This window comes from Schistocerca serialis, chromosome 9 (genome assembly GCF_023864345.2).
Source record: "Schistocerca serialis cubense isolate TAMUIC-IGC-003099 chromosome 9, iqSchSeri2.2, whole genome shotgun sequence".
Taxonomy (NCBI): Eukaryota; Metazoa; Arthropoda; class Insecta; order Orthoptera; family Acrididae; genus Schistocerca; species Schistocerca serialis.
Window position 1 is genome coordinate 194182928 of NC_064646.1, and position 16097 is coordinate 194199024.

Sequence of the window (16097 nt, forward strand, 5' to 3'; positions counted from 1 at the left end):
TTTCCGTCCAAGGCCCGTTCCTAATCCATTACGTACGGAGACATTTCAATACGTCTTTCCCATATTAATAACGCCAGATTTGCATCTGGTGACCAAAATTGGTACTAATTTTTTCCAGCGTAAATCGCTTCCGCATTGACGCATTAGAGTAGCTACCACGTTTTGCTGTCATACAATAATTAAAGCCCATAATGGACCTCTGTGTGTAGCTGCACTTTAATTTTAACCACCTCTACATATACATCTACATCCATACTCTGCAAGCCACCTGACGGTGTGTGGCGGAGGGTACCTTGAGTACCTCTATCGGTTTTCCCTTCTATTCCAGTCTCGTATTGTTCGTGGAAAGGAGGATTGTCGGTATGCTTCTGTGTGGGCTCTAATCCCTCTGATTTTATCCTCATGGTCTCTTCGCGAGATATACGTAGGAGGGAGCAGTATACTGCTTGACTCTTCGGTGAAGGTATGTTCTCGAAACTTCACCAAAAGCCCGTACCGAGCTACTGAGCGTTTCTCCTGCAGAGTCTTCCACTGGAGTTTATCTATCATCTCCGTGACGCTTTCGCGATTACTAAATGATCCTGTAACGAAGCGCGCTACTCTCCGTTGGATCTTCTGTATCTCTTCTATCAACCCTATCTGGTACAGATCCCACACTGCTGAGCAGTATTCAAGCAGTGGGCGAACAAGCGTACTGTAACCTACTTCCTTTGTTTTCGGATTGCATTTCCTTAGGATTCTTCCAATGAATCTCAGTCTGGCATCTGCTTTACCAACGATCAACTTTATATGATCATTCCATTTTAAATCACTCCTAATGCGTACTTCCAGATAATTTATGGAATTAACTGCTTCCAGTTGCTGACCTGCTATTTTCTAGCTAAATTATAGGGGATCTATCTTTCTATGTATTCGCAGAACATTACACTTGTCTACATTGAGATTCAATTGCCATTCCCTGCACCAAGCGTCATTTCGCTGCAGATCCTCCTGCATTTCAGTACAATTTTCCATTGTTACAACCTCTCGATACACCACAGCATCATCTGCAAAAAGCCTCAGTGAACTTCCGATGTCATTTATGTATATTGTCAATAGCAACGGTCCTACGACACTCCCCTGCGGCACACCTGAAATCACTCTTACTTCGGAAGACTTCTCTCCATTGAGAATGACATGCTGCGTTCTGTTATCTAGGAACTCTTCAATCCAATCACACAATTGGTCTGATGGTCCATATGCTCTTACTTTGTTCATTAAACGACTGTGGGGAACTGTATCGAACGCCTTGCGGAAGTCAAGAAACACGGCATCTACCTGTGAACCCGTGTCTATGGCCCTCTGCGTCTCGTGGACGAATAGGGCGAGCTGGGTTTCACACGACCGTCTTTTTCGAAACCCATGCTGATTCCTACAGAGTAGATTTCTAGTCTCCAGAAAAGTCATTATACTCGAACATAATACGTGTTCCAAAATTTTACAACTGATAGACGTTAGAGATATAAGGCTACAGTTCTGCACATCTATTCGACGTCCCTTCTTGAAAACGGGGATGACCTGTGCCCTTTGCCAATGCTTGGGAACGCTACGCTCTTCTAGAGACCTACGGTACACCGCTGCAAGAAGGGGGGCCAGTTCCTTCGCGTACTCTGTGTAAAATCGAACTGGTATCCCATCAGGTCCAGCGGCCTTTCCTCTTTTGAGCGATTTTAATTGTTTCTCTATCCCTCTATCGTCTATTTCGATATCTACCATTTTGTCACCTGTACGACAATCTAGAGAAGGAACTACAGTGCAGTCTTTCTCTGTGAAACAGCTTTGGAAAAAGACATTTAGTATTTCGGCCTTTAGTCTGTCATCCTCTGTTTCAGTACCATTTTGGTCACAGAGTGTCTGGACATTTTGTTTTGATCCACCTACCGCTTTGACATAAGACCAAAATTTCTTAGGATTTTCTGCCAAGTGAGTACATAGAACATTACTTTCGAATTCATTGAACGCCTCTCGCATAGCCCTCCTCACACTACATTTCGCTTCGCGTAATTTTTGTTTGTCTGCAAGGCTTTGGCTATGTTTATGTTTGCTGTGAAGTTCCCTTTGCTTCCGCAGCAGTTTTCTAACTCGGCTGTTGTGCCACGGTGGCGCTTTTCCATCTCTTACGATCTTGCTTGGCACATACTCATCTAACGCACATTGTACGATGGTTTTGAAGTTTGTCCACTGATCCTCAACACTACCTGTACTTGAGAAAAAACTTTTGTGTTGAGCCGTCAGGTACTCTGAAATCTGCTTTTTGTCACTTTTGTTAAACAGAAAAATCTTCCTACCTTTTTTAATATTTCTATTTACGGCTGAAATCATCGATGCAGTAACCGCTTTATGATCGCTGATTCCCTGTTCTGCGTTAACTGTTTCAAATAGTTCGGGTCTGTTTGTCACAAGAAGGTCTAATATGTTATCGCCACGAGTCGGTTCTCTGTTTAACTGCTCAAGGTAGTTTTCAGATAAAGTACTTAAAAAAAATTTCACTGGATTCTTTGTCCCTGCCGCCCGTTATGAACGTTTGAGTCTCCCAGTCTATATCCGGCAAATTAAAATCTCCACCCAGAACTATAACATGGTAGGGAAACCTACGTGAAATATTTTCCAAATTAGCCTTCAGGTGCTCAGCCACAACAGCTGCTGAGCCAGGGGGCCTATAGAGACATCCAATTACCATGTCTGAGCCTGCTTTAACCGTGATCATCATCCAAATTATTTCACAATTCGGATCTCCGTCAATTTCCTTCGATACTATTGCACTTCTTATCGCTATAAACACGCCTCCCCCTTCACTGTCCAGCCTGTCTCTGCGGTATACATTCCAATCTGAGTTTAGGATTTCTTTACTGTTTATATCTGGTTTCAGCCAACTTTCTGTCCCTAGTACTATGTGGGCATTGTGATCGTTTATTAATGAGACCAGTTCTGGGACCTTTCTATAGACGCTCCTACAGTTTACTATTAGCACATTAATATTGTTATTCCCTGCTGCATTTTGCCTACTCCTACCTTGCCCCGTCTCCGGGGGCGTCTTGTCGGGCCTGGGGAGGGAATTCTCTAACCTAAAATACCCACATGTGCACTCCACACGTACTCCGCTACCCTTGTAGCCGCTTCCTGCGTGTAGTGCACGCCTGACCTATTCAGGGGGACCCCACATTTCTCCACCCGATAGCGGAGGTCGAGAAATTTGCACCCCAGATCTCCGCAGAATCGTCTGAGTCTCTGGTTTAAGCTTTCTACTCGGCTCCAAACCAGAGGACCGCGATCGGTTCTGGGAACGATACTACAAATAGTTAGCTCAGATTCCACCCCGCGAGCGAGGCTTTCCGCCTTCACCTACTCCGCCAACCGCCTGTACGAACTGAGGATGACCTCTGACCTCAGACGGCAGGAGTCATTGGTGCCGACATGAGCAACAATTTTCAGTCGGGTGCACCCAGTGCTCTCTATCGCCGCCGGCAGGGCCTCCTCCACATCTCGAATGAGACCCCCCGGCAAGCAGACAGAGTGAACACTGGCCTTCTTCCCCGACCTTTCCGCTATTTCCCTAAGGGGCTCCATCACCCGCCTAACGTTGGAGCTCCCAATCACTAATAAACCCCTCCCCCGTGTGCCTGCTCGGACCTTGCTGAAGGAGCGGCCACATGTCCACTCACAGGCAGAGCGGACGATGCCGCACGGCCAGCCTCCACATTGACCCTCCGCCTTGTGCGCCGCGAACGCCGCTGATCCCGCCACTCCCCTTGGGGAGAGGGTGACCCAACCGCGCCCGGTACCCGCGAAGATGTCTCGACAGCAGGGACAGTGGGTGAAGCATGTAACACCTGGGGTGTATCATGCAACGCACCAGACTCCCCACCGCCGCCACACTCCGAGGCAGCAGCCTGAAGACGGCTGACCACGGCCATCAACACGTTCAGCTGTTCGCGAACAGTGGCCAGTTCCTCCTGCGTCCGTACACAGCAGTCACACATCCTATCCATCAATTCACTGTAGAGAGTTAATAAACTTTTAACTAGACTGCTAATTCACTAAAGGCGGCTGATAGTTGACTAAACTGTGGTTACGAGACACTTCTTGTAGAAGACAATGAAAATAGCACTACCTGTCTCTGGACGTATTCAAAGCAAACACTAGCACTACTGGCAGTATGGCTAACTAAAGGGACTCTCTCTGACTGTACCCTTTACGTTGATACAGTTGCAGCGACTGTGTTCTTGATCCAAGCTAATGTTATAACTGGAACAACATTTTATTTTAAAGAGAAAATAATTACTACATTACTTTTACAACGAAGAGCCTGAATTTATGTAGCAGCCTTTTTCGAAAATCAGGGATTTGTCTGCAGTGCACCTTACTGCGGGATTCCAAGAATGGATGGCCACGATGACGTGCTATTCTGGTACTTGACGAATCTGCGTTGATAATGATGTCCCCAAATCTGTTACATCGCATGATCCAAAACCCACACCCTCGGACAACACAGCACAAGTTCTTGTAAACTTGATGTGAAACACAAGAAATGCATAGATAAGCAAGGCAACGTGGGATTAGGCAGAAAGCAACAGTCGAAGGAAATAATACCTAATATGAGCGAAAATCGGACATGAAATACCCCTATTGATGGTGTTATCAGCAGTTGTTACACCAGTTCCCGTCAGATCACCGAAGTTAAACGCTGTCGGTCTGGGCTAGAGCTTGGATGATGACTGTCCAGTCTGCCATGCGATGTTGCAAGCGGGGTGCACACAGTCCTTGTGAGGCAAACTAAGGAGCTACTTGACCGAGAAGTAGAGGCTCCAGTCTCGTAAACTGACATACGGCCAGAAGAGCGGGTGTGCTGACCACATGACCCTCCGTGTCCCAATCCAGTGACGCCTGTGGGTTGAGGATGACACGGCAGCCGGTCGGTGCCTTTGGGCCTCCATGGCTTGTTCGGGCGGAGTTCAGTTTAGTATATTTCAATAAATCGAAGTGCTTCCGGTCACAAAAAATACACATTTTATTGTGTAGTTGCAAAGACGGACTTGAATTACCTCCAGTATACAGGATGATCAGTAACAGTCTGAAAAGCTCATTAGGATGTTGCAGGGTAGGTCGTTTTGAGAAGTAATTCTTAAGGAAAAATTCGATACGTCCCGCCGTTTCAGAGTAAATTAGCACTGAAGTTAGCCAGGTAGGTCGTTGCGCAAATTCAAGCGCCTTAACAGATAAAATTGTAACCGGGCGTGCCACTTGGTTGGCTTGGGAATGGAAGGACTGAGCAAACAGGATTTGACCACCATTCGTGACACACACAAATTTTAAATGCGCTTTATTACAATAATCAGGTCCCTTGACAATGTAAAATTAAGTGTTAATGAATAAATTGAGCTGAAATTGGGGTGAATGAGCTTAAGCTGCGTCGCCTACGGCTAATAGGGACGCTTCGCAAGTTAAGGTGGTCGAGGAAGTATGACATCATTTCACTCGAAAACACACACATAAAAAACCTTGAAATGCGTACCATAACAATGGATCAAGTTAACACGCATCACACTGTTTTTTTTTTTTTAGAAACAAACAGAATTTATCCTTGAAAACAACGAGCGCCGTGGAATTTTAGTAACGCATATGCATTCAAAACGGCGATCAAGATACGTTAAATCAATTATCAGCAGGTTTATAAGGCAAACTGGATATGCACAAAGATGAACACCGATAGTGTCAAAAATCTGCGGAACGCACATACTCTCAAATAAGAATTAGAAACTTCACTTCAGATTATTCAACAAGTTTGATAGCCGGCCGTGGTGGCCGTGCGGTTCTAGGCGCTTCAGTCCGGAACCGCGGGACTGCTACGGTCGCAGGTTCGAATCCTGCCTCGGGCATGGATGTGTGTGATGTCCTTAGGTTAATTAGGTTTAAGTAGTTCTAAGTTCTAGGGGACTGATGACCTAAGATGTTAAGTCCCATAGTGCTCAGAGCCATTTGAACCATTTTGAACAAGTTTGATAGGCAAGTTAAATACATACTTGAAATTGATTTAAAAGCCAAGCAGTTTTAATGAACATGGATGAAATTTGAGGGCACGATCTGTTTTAGTTTAAAGTAATATTCTAGAGACAAAAATTAAATGACGAACGCTCAGGCGCCCAAGCAACCATTAGCATAAATATCTTGAATTAAATAAGGATCAATTTCTTTAACAAATGGGCTAAATCGAAACACAGCTACTAACAAGAAATTGGATACGCATACCCGCTTCGTAGTATTAACAACATTTGAGGCGTACCGTAACGTGATTTATTGCGCCAAGTAACGATGACCGCTCCCGTCAAGCCACACAGTAAGGAAGCAGAATTTATTCACCAAATTTGTACAAGTTATCATGATTAAACAGTCCATTTAGACAAAGCATAATCGGGGAGTACGTTTCAGAATTCTTTTATGATTTTATTAAATTTAAAGGGTACTTAAAAAAACTTAATAGCTACAGAAACCAGAAATATAGTTTAACAGAGTTTAAAATGCACCGCACACAAATTTAACAATTTAAAACCCGCTTGTCTGGTCCCGGAAAACCAAATCTATAAGAGTAACACGAGGAGTAGAATACATAGCATTGTCGCTTTCTTGACCCCAGACAACATCATGCGACAAAACGAAGCTAACACGCAATACACTGTTGAGCCTAAACATTATGACCACCTGCTTAATAGCTTGTTTGTTCGTATTTGGAACGAAATACATCACTGATTCTGCGTTTTCAGGAAACCGTCAGTTCGTTGGTAGGTTTGTGGAGGTATTTAATATTAGATGTCTACGCACAGGTCATGTCATTCGCACAAATAATGGGCCGCTGACTTGCGTACGCGGTCATGGCACCCGATAGCGACCACGATTGGGTCCGTAGGATTTACATCAGGTGAATTTGGTCGCCAAGACATCAATGTGTGTTCACCTAAATGCTGCTCAAACCGATATAGCACGGTTCTGGCTCCGAGACACGGCCAGTTGTATTGCTGAAAGATGACGTCGCTGTCGGGGAAGATATCAAGCAATAAGGGACACTGGTAGTTCGTGGCTATCAGCGTGTCTTCGATTATGACCACAGGTCACATGTAAGTCCAGGAGAATGTCTCCCACAGCATAATGCTGCTTCCACCAGCCTGCGTGCGTGGCACGTTGCATGTTTCGACCCGCCGTTCACTTCGACGACGGCGTTTGTGGAGACGACGGTTGACTTCACGTAGCAACAATGTGATTTACACGAAGAGCCGACACGTTTCCGTTGATCGACGGTTGATTTCCAATGGCCCAGTGCCCACTGCAATCGTAACTGACGATGTCGTTGGGTCAACATGTGAACACATAGGATGGTATGCTGCGGAGCCCCTTGTTCAACAATGTATGATGAACGGTGTGCTCTGAAACACTTGGGCGCGCACCAGTATTGTGCTCTTACGGCAGAGATGCCACAGAACACCATCTAACCTACTTTATAGAGCAGACAAGCCTCCGACCCCAAATTCTGTGAAGAGTATTGGACGTCCAATTTCCTGGCGCCTAATGATAGTTTCAGTGTTCTTGACCCGCCAGGGTAGCCGAGAGCGCTAATGCGCTGCTTCCTGGACTCGGGTAGCCGCGCCGGCCCCGGATCGTATCCGCCTGGCGGATTAACGACGAGGGCCAGTATGCCGGCCAGCCTGGATGTGGTTTTTAGGCGGTTTTCCACATCCCGCTAGGTGAATACCGGGCTGGTCCCCAAGTTCCGCCTCAGTTACACGACTCACAGACATTTGAAAACGTTCGCACTATTTCATGACTTACACTAGATGCAGGCAGCTGGGGTACACTGCTCCCGCCCTGGGAGGGTTCAGGGTGGCGGCAGGAAGGGTATCCAGCCACCCTCTGCAATTAACACTGCCAAATCCGTCATAACAAAGCCGACCCCGCTTGGAGTGGGACAAGGGCCCGAGAAAGAAAGAAATAAAGATAGTTTCAGTGTTCTTCTACCTCTTTCTGTAGATGCTCACGACAGTAACACGTGAACATGTTTCGCCGTTTTCGAGATACTTGTTCACAGGTTCTGCGTAATAATAATCTGCCCTTTGTCAAAGCCGCTTATCTCAACGGATTTCCCCATTTTCAGCAGATATCTTCTCTAGGGTGATCACCTGTCCACTTCTGCTCCACTTACTTGCTTTTGTACCGTGCCACATGCGCGCGTGCATCAGCACCAGGCAGCATGCAACATTGTGGTGGGCAGTGATCACAATGTTTTTGCTTATCATTGTAAGTGACCGACAATCTGCGAGAAAACACATGCAGACGTCCGTATGAGAGCTGCCTTCCTTCACTGTTAGGACTCCCTCTCCATTAGCTGCTGTCCACTAGAATGCTGCTACACCGATAAACGTCAGACTACTTGCTCTGCGAAGCAGGGTCCCCTCTGATCCGTCCCAGTCACCACGGCCAGCAGCCTCCTTGCACCAGGAAGAGCTTCGGCGACGAACCATGGATCCAGAACACGGAGCCACTCGACGCGATTTGGAGTAAAATTGTGAACCACTTTCGGCTCTGCTCTTCAGCGAACCTCTGTGTCTGATAGCCGAACTTCAAGAGAGCAGGCCCCCTGCTCGCACGGCATATCACGCTGTCAGCCACCCCCTCTGGCCAAAGACGAATACACTTAAGAGCACGACGCGACCTGTTGATTCGCTGCAAGGCTCAGCAATCAATATCAGTTTTCTCTTAGCATAGATGATACCACACGAGACTCTCAGCCTCTGAAGTGGTTTGGATCCTAACTACCGTCCCATGTCCAATTTTTGTCTCGCTCTGTTGTTCGGTTTTAGGAAACCGAACGAAGCACTACGTTGAGCGACACAGTCTCTGGCGGACCTCTTGAATTTGCAATCGCAACGACCTGACTGGCTAACGTCAATTCCATATAACTCGGAAACGGCACAATATATCGAATTTTTTCTTAATTATTATTTCTCAGCAGAACCTACCCTTGCAACGGCTTTACAAGCTTTCCAGACTGTTTCTGACCACACTGTGCGTACAGGGAGTAAACGGTAACTGTTTGGAATGTACCACATTGGTGTACGTGAACTCGAGACGGGTAAGTTGAAATGGACACTTATGGCCCATCAAGCTGGGAAACAACCTCAAAATGTCCCATAAGAGCCATCTACGCCATAGCGGTTGCACGCCGAGCGATATTTCGGCTAAAATTGAAAATACCGTGTTCTTGTGCTAACCGAATGTACACTACTCGCCATTAAAATGGCTACACCAGTAAGATGACGTGCTACAGACGCGAAATTTAACCGACAGGAAGAAGATGCTATGATATGCAAATGATTAGCTTTTTAGGGCATTCACACAAGGTTGGCGCCGGTGGCGACACATACAACGTGCTGACATGAGGAAAGTTTCCAACCGTTTTCTCATACACAAGCAGCAGTTGACCGGCGTTGCCTGGGGAAACGTTGTAGTGATGTCTCGTGTATGGAGCAGAAATGCGTACCATCACGTTTCCGACTTTGATAAAGGTCGTATTGTAGCCTATCGCGATTGCGTTTTATCGTATCGCGATATTGCTGCTCGCTTTGGTCGAGATCCAATGACTGTTAGCAGAATATGGAATCGGTGGGTTCAGGAGGGTAATACGGAACGCCGTGCTGGATCCCAACGACCTCGTACCACTAGCAGTCTACATGACAGGCATCTTATCCGCATGGCTGTAACGGATAGTGCAGCCACCTCTCGATCCCTGAGTCAACAGATGGGGACGTTTGCAAGACAACAACCATCTGCACGAACAGTTCGACTACGTTTGCAGCAGCAGCAGCAGCATGGACTATCAGCTCATGGACCATGGCTGCTGTTACCCTTGACGCTGCATCGCAGACAGGAGCGCCTGCGATGGTGTACTCAATGACGAACCTGGGTGCACGAATGGCAGAACGGCATTTTTGCGGATGAATCCAGGTTCTGTTTACAGCATCATGATGGTAGCATCCGTGTTTGGCTACATCGCTGTGAACGCACATTAGAAGCGTGTATTCGCCATTGCCATACTGACGTATCACCCGGCGTGATGGTATGGGGTGCCATTTGTTACACGTCTCAGTCAGCTCTTGTTCACATTGACGGCACTTTGAACAGTGGACGTTACATTTCGGATGTGTTACGACCCGTGACTCTACCCTTCATTCGATCCCTGCGAAACCCTACATTTCAGCAGGATAATGCACGACCGCATGTTGCAGGTCCTCTACGGGCCTTCCTGGATACAGAAAATGTTCGACTGCTGCCCTGGCCAGCACATTCTCCAGATCTCTCACCAACTGAAAACGTCCGGTCAGTGGTGGCCGAGCAACTGGCTCGTCATAATACGCCAGCCACTACTCTTGATGAACTGTGGTATCGTGTTGAAGCTACACGGGCAGCTGTACCTGTAAACGCCATCAAAGCTCTGTTTAGACTCAATGCCCAGGGGTATCATGGCAGTTATTATGGCCAGAGATGGTTGTTCTGGGTACTGATTTCTCAGGATCTATGCGCCCAAATTGCGTGAAAATGTAATCACATGTCAGTTCTAGTATAATATATTTGTCCAATGAGTAGCCGTTTATCATCTGCATTTCTTCTTGGTGTAGCAATTTTAAAGGCCAGTAATGTAAATATTGTGAATTTAAAGAACATAAAATCAAAAATTAAACCTGTTTGTCTGGAATCCTAGTGTGCTTGTTGCAGTTAACCTCTCCATTCCCTCGGTCCGCAAATGCAAACCTTAGCTCATTATTTTCTTTCCTTCCACAGATACGCCGATTTTTCTGCTTGTAGAACTATGTTCCAAGTGTGGATCTTCTAGTTCTTAATTTTAATAGTCGAATCCAGCATCTTGCAAAGAACGACTCCTGTGTTGGTTTGCAGTGGGTCGTATGCTGAAAATGGCTGTTTCTGTAAACCTGAAAGAATTACAAATTATTATTACGCCTAAATATTGGACACAGAATCTGCGTCCGCTAACTATTCCAGATGGCATGAATCAGTTCACATTTGCATTAATTTAGTTCACTACTACGAAATACTGCACTTTCTGAGAATCCTCATACGTGAAGACCTAGTCATAATGCAGGTACGAGAAAAAGGAATTAGATATGCATTACCAATGGTAGTGAAACTCTGTAATGAAAAAATGGCATATGTTGATCTTTGTGGCAGATTTTTATCGTATTACAGACGTTACAGTCGCACAGGGAAATGACTTGTTGGATATTTAGCCGGCCGGTGTGGCCGTGCGGTTCCAGGCGCTTCAGTCTGCAACCGCGTGGCCGCTACGGTCGTAGGTTCGCATCCTGCCTCGGGCATGGATGTGTGTGATGTCCTTAGGTTAGTTAGGTTTAAGTAGTTCTACGTTCTAGGGGACTGATGACCACAGATGTTAAGTCCCATAGTGCTCAGAGCCATTTGAACCATTTGTTGGATTTTTGATCAATTACAGACCGCATGATTGGCAATTGTTGGGTGATGTACGACAGATGGTGTTCAATAAGTCAAACAGCTAAACAAAAAAGATAGTCAGTGAATAACTAAAAAAAAAAAGTTACCAAAGCTATAATTAGTAGTAGTGAGATTCTGATATCAAATCGATATGCAAAATATTTAAATTGATCAGTTAACTACCCCCAAACGACCACCCCCACCCAGATGATGTCATGTGTTTCCTCAGCCTGCACATGGGTCACCCTGCCCCCTCCCCATCCCCATCCCTCCCCTATTGTCGGGAATTTCGCATTTTGACGGTAATTTCTCTACACCTACAAGTTGGCAGGAAAAAGGCCAGGGTGTGAAGAACTATCTTAATTTTTTTCTTTGTTGGGAAATATATTCAACTGACGAGATGCTGGTGTTGGACAGAGAGGAGTTTAATAAGTGTATTACCTGTAAGCGTACAGCTGAGGACTATATCTATCGCTGTTTGATGGCAGAGTTCGCTACAGATGCGTGCTCGAAAATCACCTTGCAGCCCAGGTAAGCGAAGCAAATGCATACTACCGCAACTGATGGAAAATGCGCCATTGTTCTAATTACACATCGAAATTGTTGTGGAAAAAAAACCACTCGTAGCGAATGAGACATAATGCAACACATGTACTGCGGAAAATCATCGTTCCAAAAGACTGCCGAGGGGGCGGTAGTTGAATGTGCATTCTCCTCAATATACGATCACAAATTGCCGAAATTGGAGGCTGTCTTATCTCCCCTCATCCCTCCCCCTCCCTCTTTCCCTCCATCCCCACACCTGTAGGGGGCACAGGTTTCTTCAAACAGCCTACTGCTACCACCACACCCTGCTTTGCTGTGTACAGCAATCCCTCCCTCCTCCTCCTACCTCCTCCCCCCCCCCCCCCCCCCTCGGCGGACCAGCTCGAGATCTGGATGGACGGTCGAAGCATCGGCATCGGCCCTTCGCCAAAACACACACACACACACACACACACACACACATACACACACACATACGACCACGTCCCACACCACCCCACTCAAGTGCCCGCTGTTCTGAATGTTTGATGTCAATGCACCTCCTATAACTGAGCCTCGTTTGGAAAGGAAAACACAATAGCGATGATGATAAATGTCCTCTTTCCACGAAAACAGATGCAGTCAACTTTATTTTAGTTTTATGAGCGAAATCGGTATAGTTTTTACACACGACTGCAGGATACAATTCACAGTCATTATTTTGCGACATGCAACGATGTGCACCGCCACCAATTACAAGTGATCAGACTGCAGAGGCATACACATGTCCACCATGGGTAAAATTGGGAAAACACTTCCACTAATTTGCTGTGAAAAAATGTCATCGTTATTCCGAAACCATCATTGGCGTAAAGACAAAGAGTGAATTTAAACTCCGAAGAAAAAACAATGTTAAGCAATTTCTTTCAGCTTGCTGGATAAATTACATAACCTCTTGTGTTAAAATCAGTGTCTGTAAATAAACTGTTATGCACGTGTGTAATCCTTACATTTCAGACATGTGAAATAACATTAGAGAATACAATCTTTCACGCCATTTGGTCACATGTTTGGAATAACACAATCATTTTACGTTGGACAGTAACAAGTTATAATTCAAGAGCATGTTCCTGTTTTTTACACCATGGCAGGTTCTGTTTTGGCAAGACGATGCTATGTCGAACTAGCGTTCAAAATGGTTCAAATGGTTGTAAGCACTATGAGACTTAACATCTGAGGTCATCAGTCCCCTAGACTTAGAACTACTTAAACCTAACTGGCCTAAGGACATCACACAGATCCATGCCTGAGGCAGGAATCGAACCATCGACCGTAGCAGCAGCACGGTTTCGAACTGAAGCGCCTAGAACCGCTCGATCACAGCGGCCGGCTCGAACTACCGCTTATGAAACAAATCGTGAGAGTCTGTCTTGTATTAGAACCTCCTGTAAAATTTTACCGTGCCTCCCTTTTCCGAAACATCGAAATCAAGTACTGTTTGTGTGCTTAGATTTGACATTTTTTATCGATAACTCACCTCTACCGACATGTCTCTTCAACGGACTAGCCATTCCTTTCCATTCCATTCCATTCAAATGCACTTCCAAGTCCTTTTCTGTCTCTGACTGAAGTACAATGTCACAGACAAACCTTAAGGCTTACATTTCTTCTCGCGGACCTTAATTCCCTTTCCAAATTTCTCCTTGGTTTCGTTTATTGATTACTCAACGCACAAAGTGAATAACTTGGGGAATTGGCTGCACCCTTGTGTCGCTCCCTTCTCAGTCGCTGCTTCCCATTGGTGCCCTACGATTCATAATAGCTGTCTGGTTTCTGTGCAGTCTGAATGGTCAGCGTTAATGGCTGCCATGTGCAGGACCTGGGTTTGATTCCCAGTACTGCCACGGTGTTTTCCTTGGTGGTGGGACTGGTGATGGGTGTACTTAGCCTCATGATGCCAATTGAGAAGCTATCTGACCGAGTAGTAGCAGCTGCAAGGTTTGGAAAATCTGCAAAATGGCCATGAGACCGGTATGCGTTCATCACATGCCTCTCCACATCGCATACGCATAGCGCAGCAACACGGAGGTAGGCACCTCTAGCGCCTTCACGACCTGGCGGAGAGCTAATTTTTTGCTCCCTGTGTTTTACTCCTGCTACCTTTAGAATTTCAAAGAGTGTATCTAGTCAACATTGTCAAAAGCGTCTCTAAATTTACAAATTCTGTAAACTTAGGGTCGCTTGTCTTTAGCTGATATTTAAGATTTCTCTGAACCCAGACTTATCATCCCCAAGGTCGGCTTCAGTAAGTTTTTTCCATTCTTCTGTATGTGTTCCGGCGTAACCACAAGAGCCAGCACGAAGATGAAGGCAAGATCAGAGAAGCCCGTGCGCTGACGACAGCCAATAGATCGCTCACTAAGGTCCGTTTCACATTGGGACACTGCTGACGGTCACCGACAGAGATACATTCGTTTGAACTGGAGCGTTAACACAGGGACACTACACTGCCTCACCGAGCCACTGTGCTCCATCAGTGACTCACCCTCGTAGCATGTGACGGACGATGTCATTGTGTTTACAGCAGTCACTGCCAGGTATGCATTGGTTTGAAGTGGAGTGTTCACACTGGAACACTGATTACATACACAGAGCTGCAGATATGCCAACGACAGGCAGTCATTTCTGAGACAGTGACACCAAATATTTATTGTGCATTATACTGCACACACGGTACCCATGAGTTTAGATTTGGTTAACATGGAGTATTTTGTAAGTGAAGTAGAAAGCCGTCTTGCTATTTTGGATGTGAAAAGTGATGACTATAGCAACAAAGTGATGAAAACGAATGCGTGGCAAGAAATTATAACGAATTTTGCGCCTGATTTCAGTGAGAAGAGCATGGATAAGAAGAACAAAATTGAAAAGTTGTATGTACCGCATCACGAGAGGAGTGGCCTCTATACGAAGAGGATATAAGCGCTGCTCCTACCAGCCTTCAAGAGAGTAGAAGACAGACACTAGTAGAAACCACGCCTTATGAGAGAGCACTACGGTAGCTGTTATTAGTGATCCACAAACTGTGTGACAAAATGGTTCAAATGGCTCTGAGCACTATGGGACTTAACTTCTGAGGTCATCAGTCCCCTAGAACTACTTAAACCTAACTAACCTAAGGACATCACAGACATCCATGCCCGAGGCAGGATTCGAACCTACGACCGTAGCGGTCACGTGGTTCCAGACTGTAGCGCCTAGAACCGCTCGGCCACGACGGCCGGCAACTGTGTGACAACCTTGCATGAAAATTGTATATAGCAAAGGACATTGTCACTAAAACCGCCCAAAGATGTAAACAAACACCCATGCATGAGCAGCGCCTATTAGATCGGGATCCCTGCTTCTAACAGGTGCTGCTCATGCATGGGTTTTTACATCTTTGGGTGGGTTTAGTGACATCTCTGAACAGTCAAAGGGACTGTGTCAGTGATACAATATCCATAGTCAACGTCCATCTTCAGGAGTTCTGGGAACCACGGTTATGCAAAACGTTTTTAGTGTGTGTGTGTGTGTGTGTGTGTGTGTGAATACATCTCATCCTTTGCCCCTCTGTATCCACATCTTCTCTGTCTGTCCACTTCATCCTGCCATCTCTATCTATCCATCCATCCATCCATCCATCCATCCATCCATCCATCCATCCATCCATCTATCTATCTATCTATCTATCTATCTATCTATCTATCTATCTATCTATCTATCCGTCTTCCCCACTTTCTGTCTCACCATTTCCTGCTGTCCCTCTCTTTATCCATTCACTCCACCCCCTCCCCCACTCTGATTATATCTTCCCCCATCTCCCTCTGACCATATACTCCTACCACATTCTCTTCCCATCTCCATTTTTCCTCTTTATTTTTGAGTTGCCTACTACCCTTCTACACCTTCCATCTGTCTCATTCATCTCCTCTCCACCCCTCTCTCAGTGCATTTCTTCCTCCCCATTCCTCTGTCCACCCACCCAC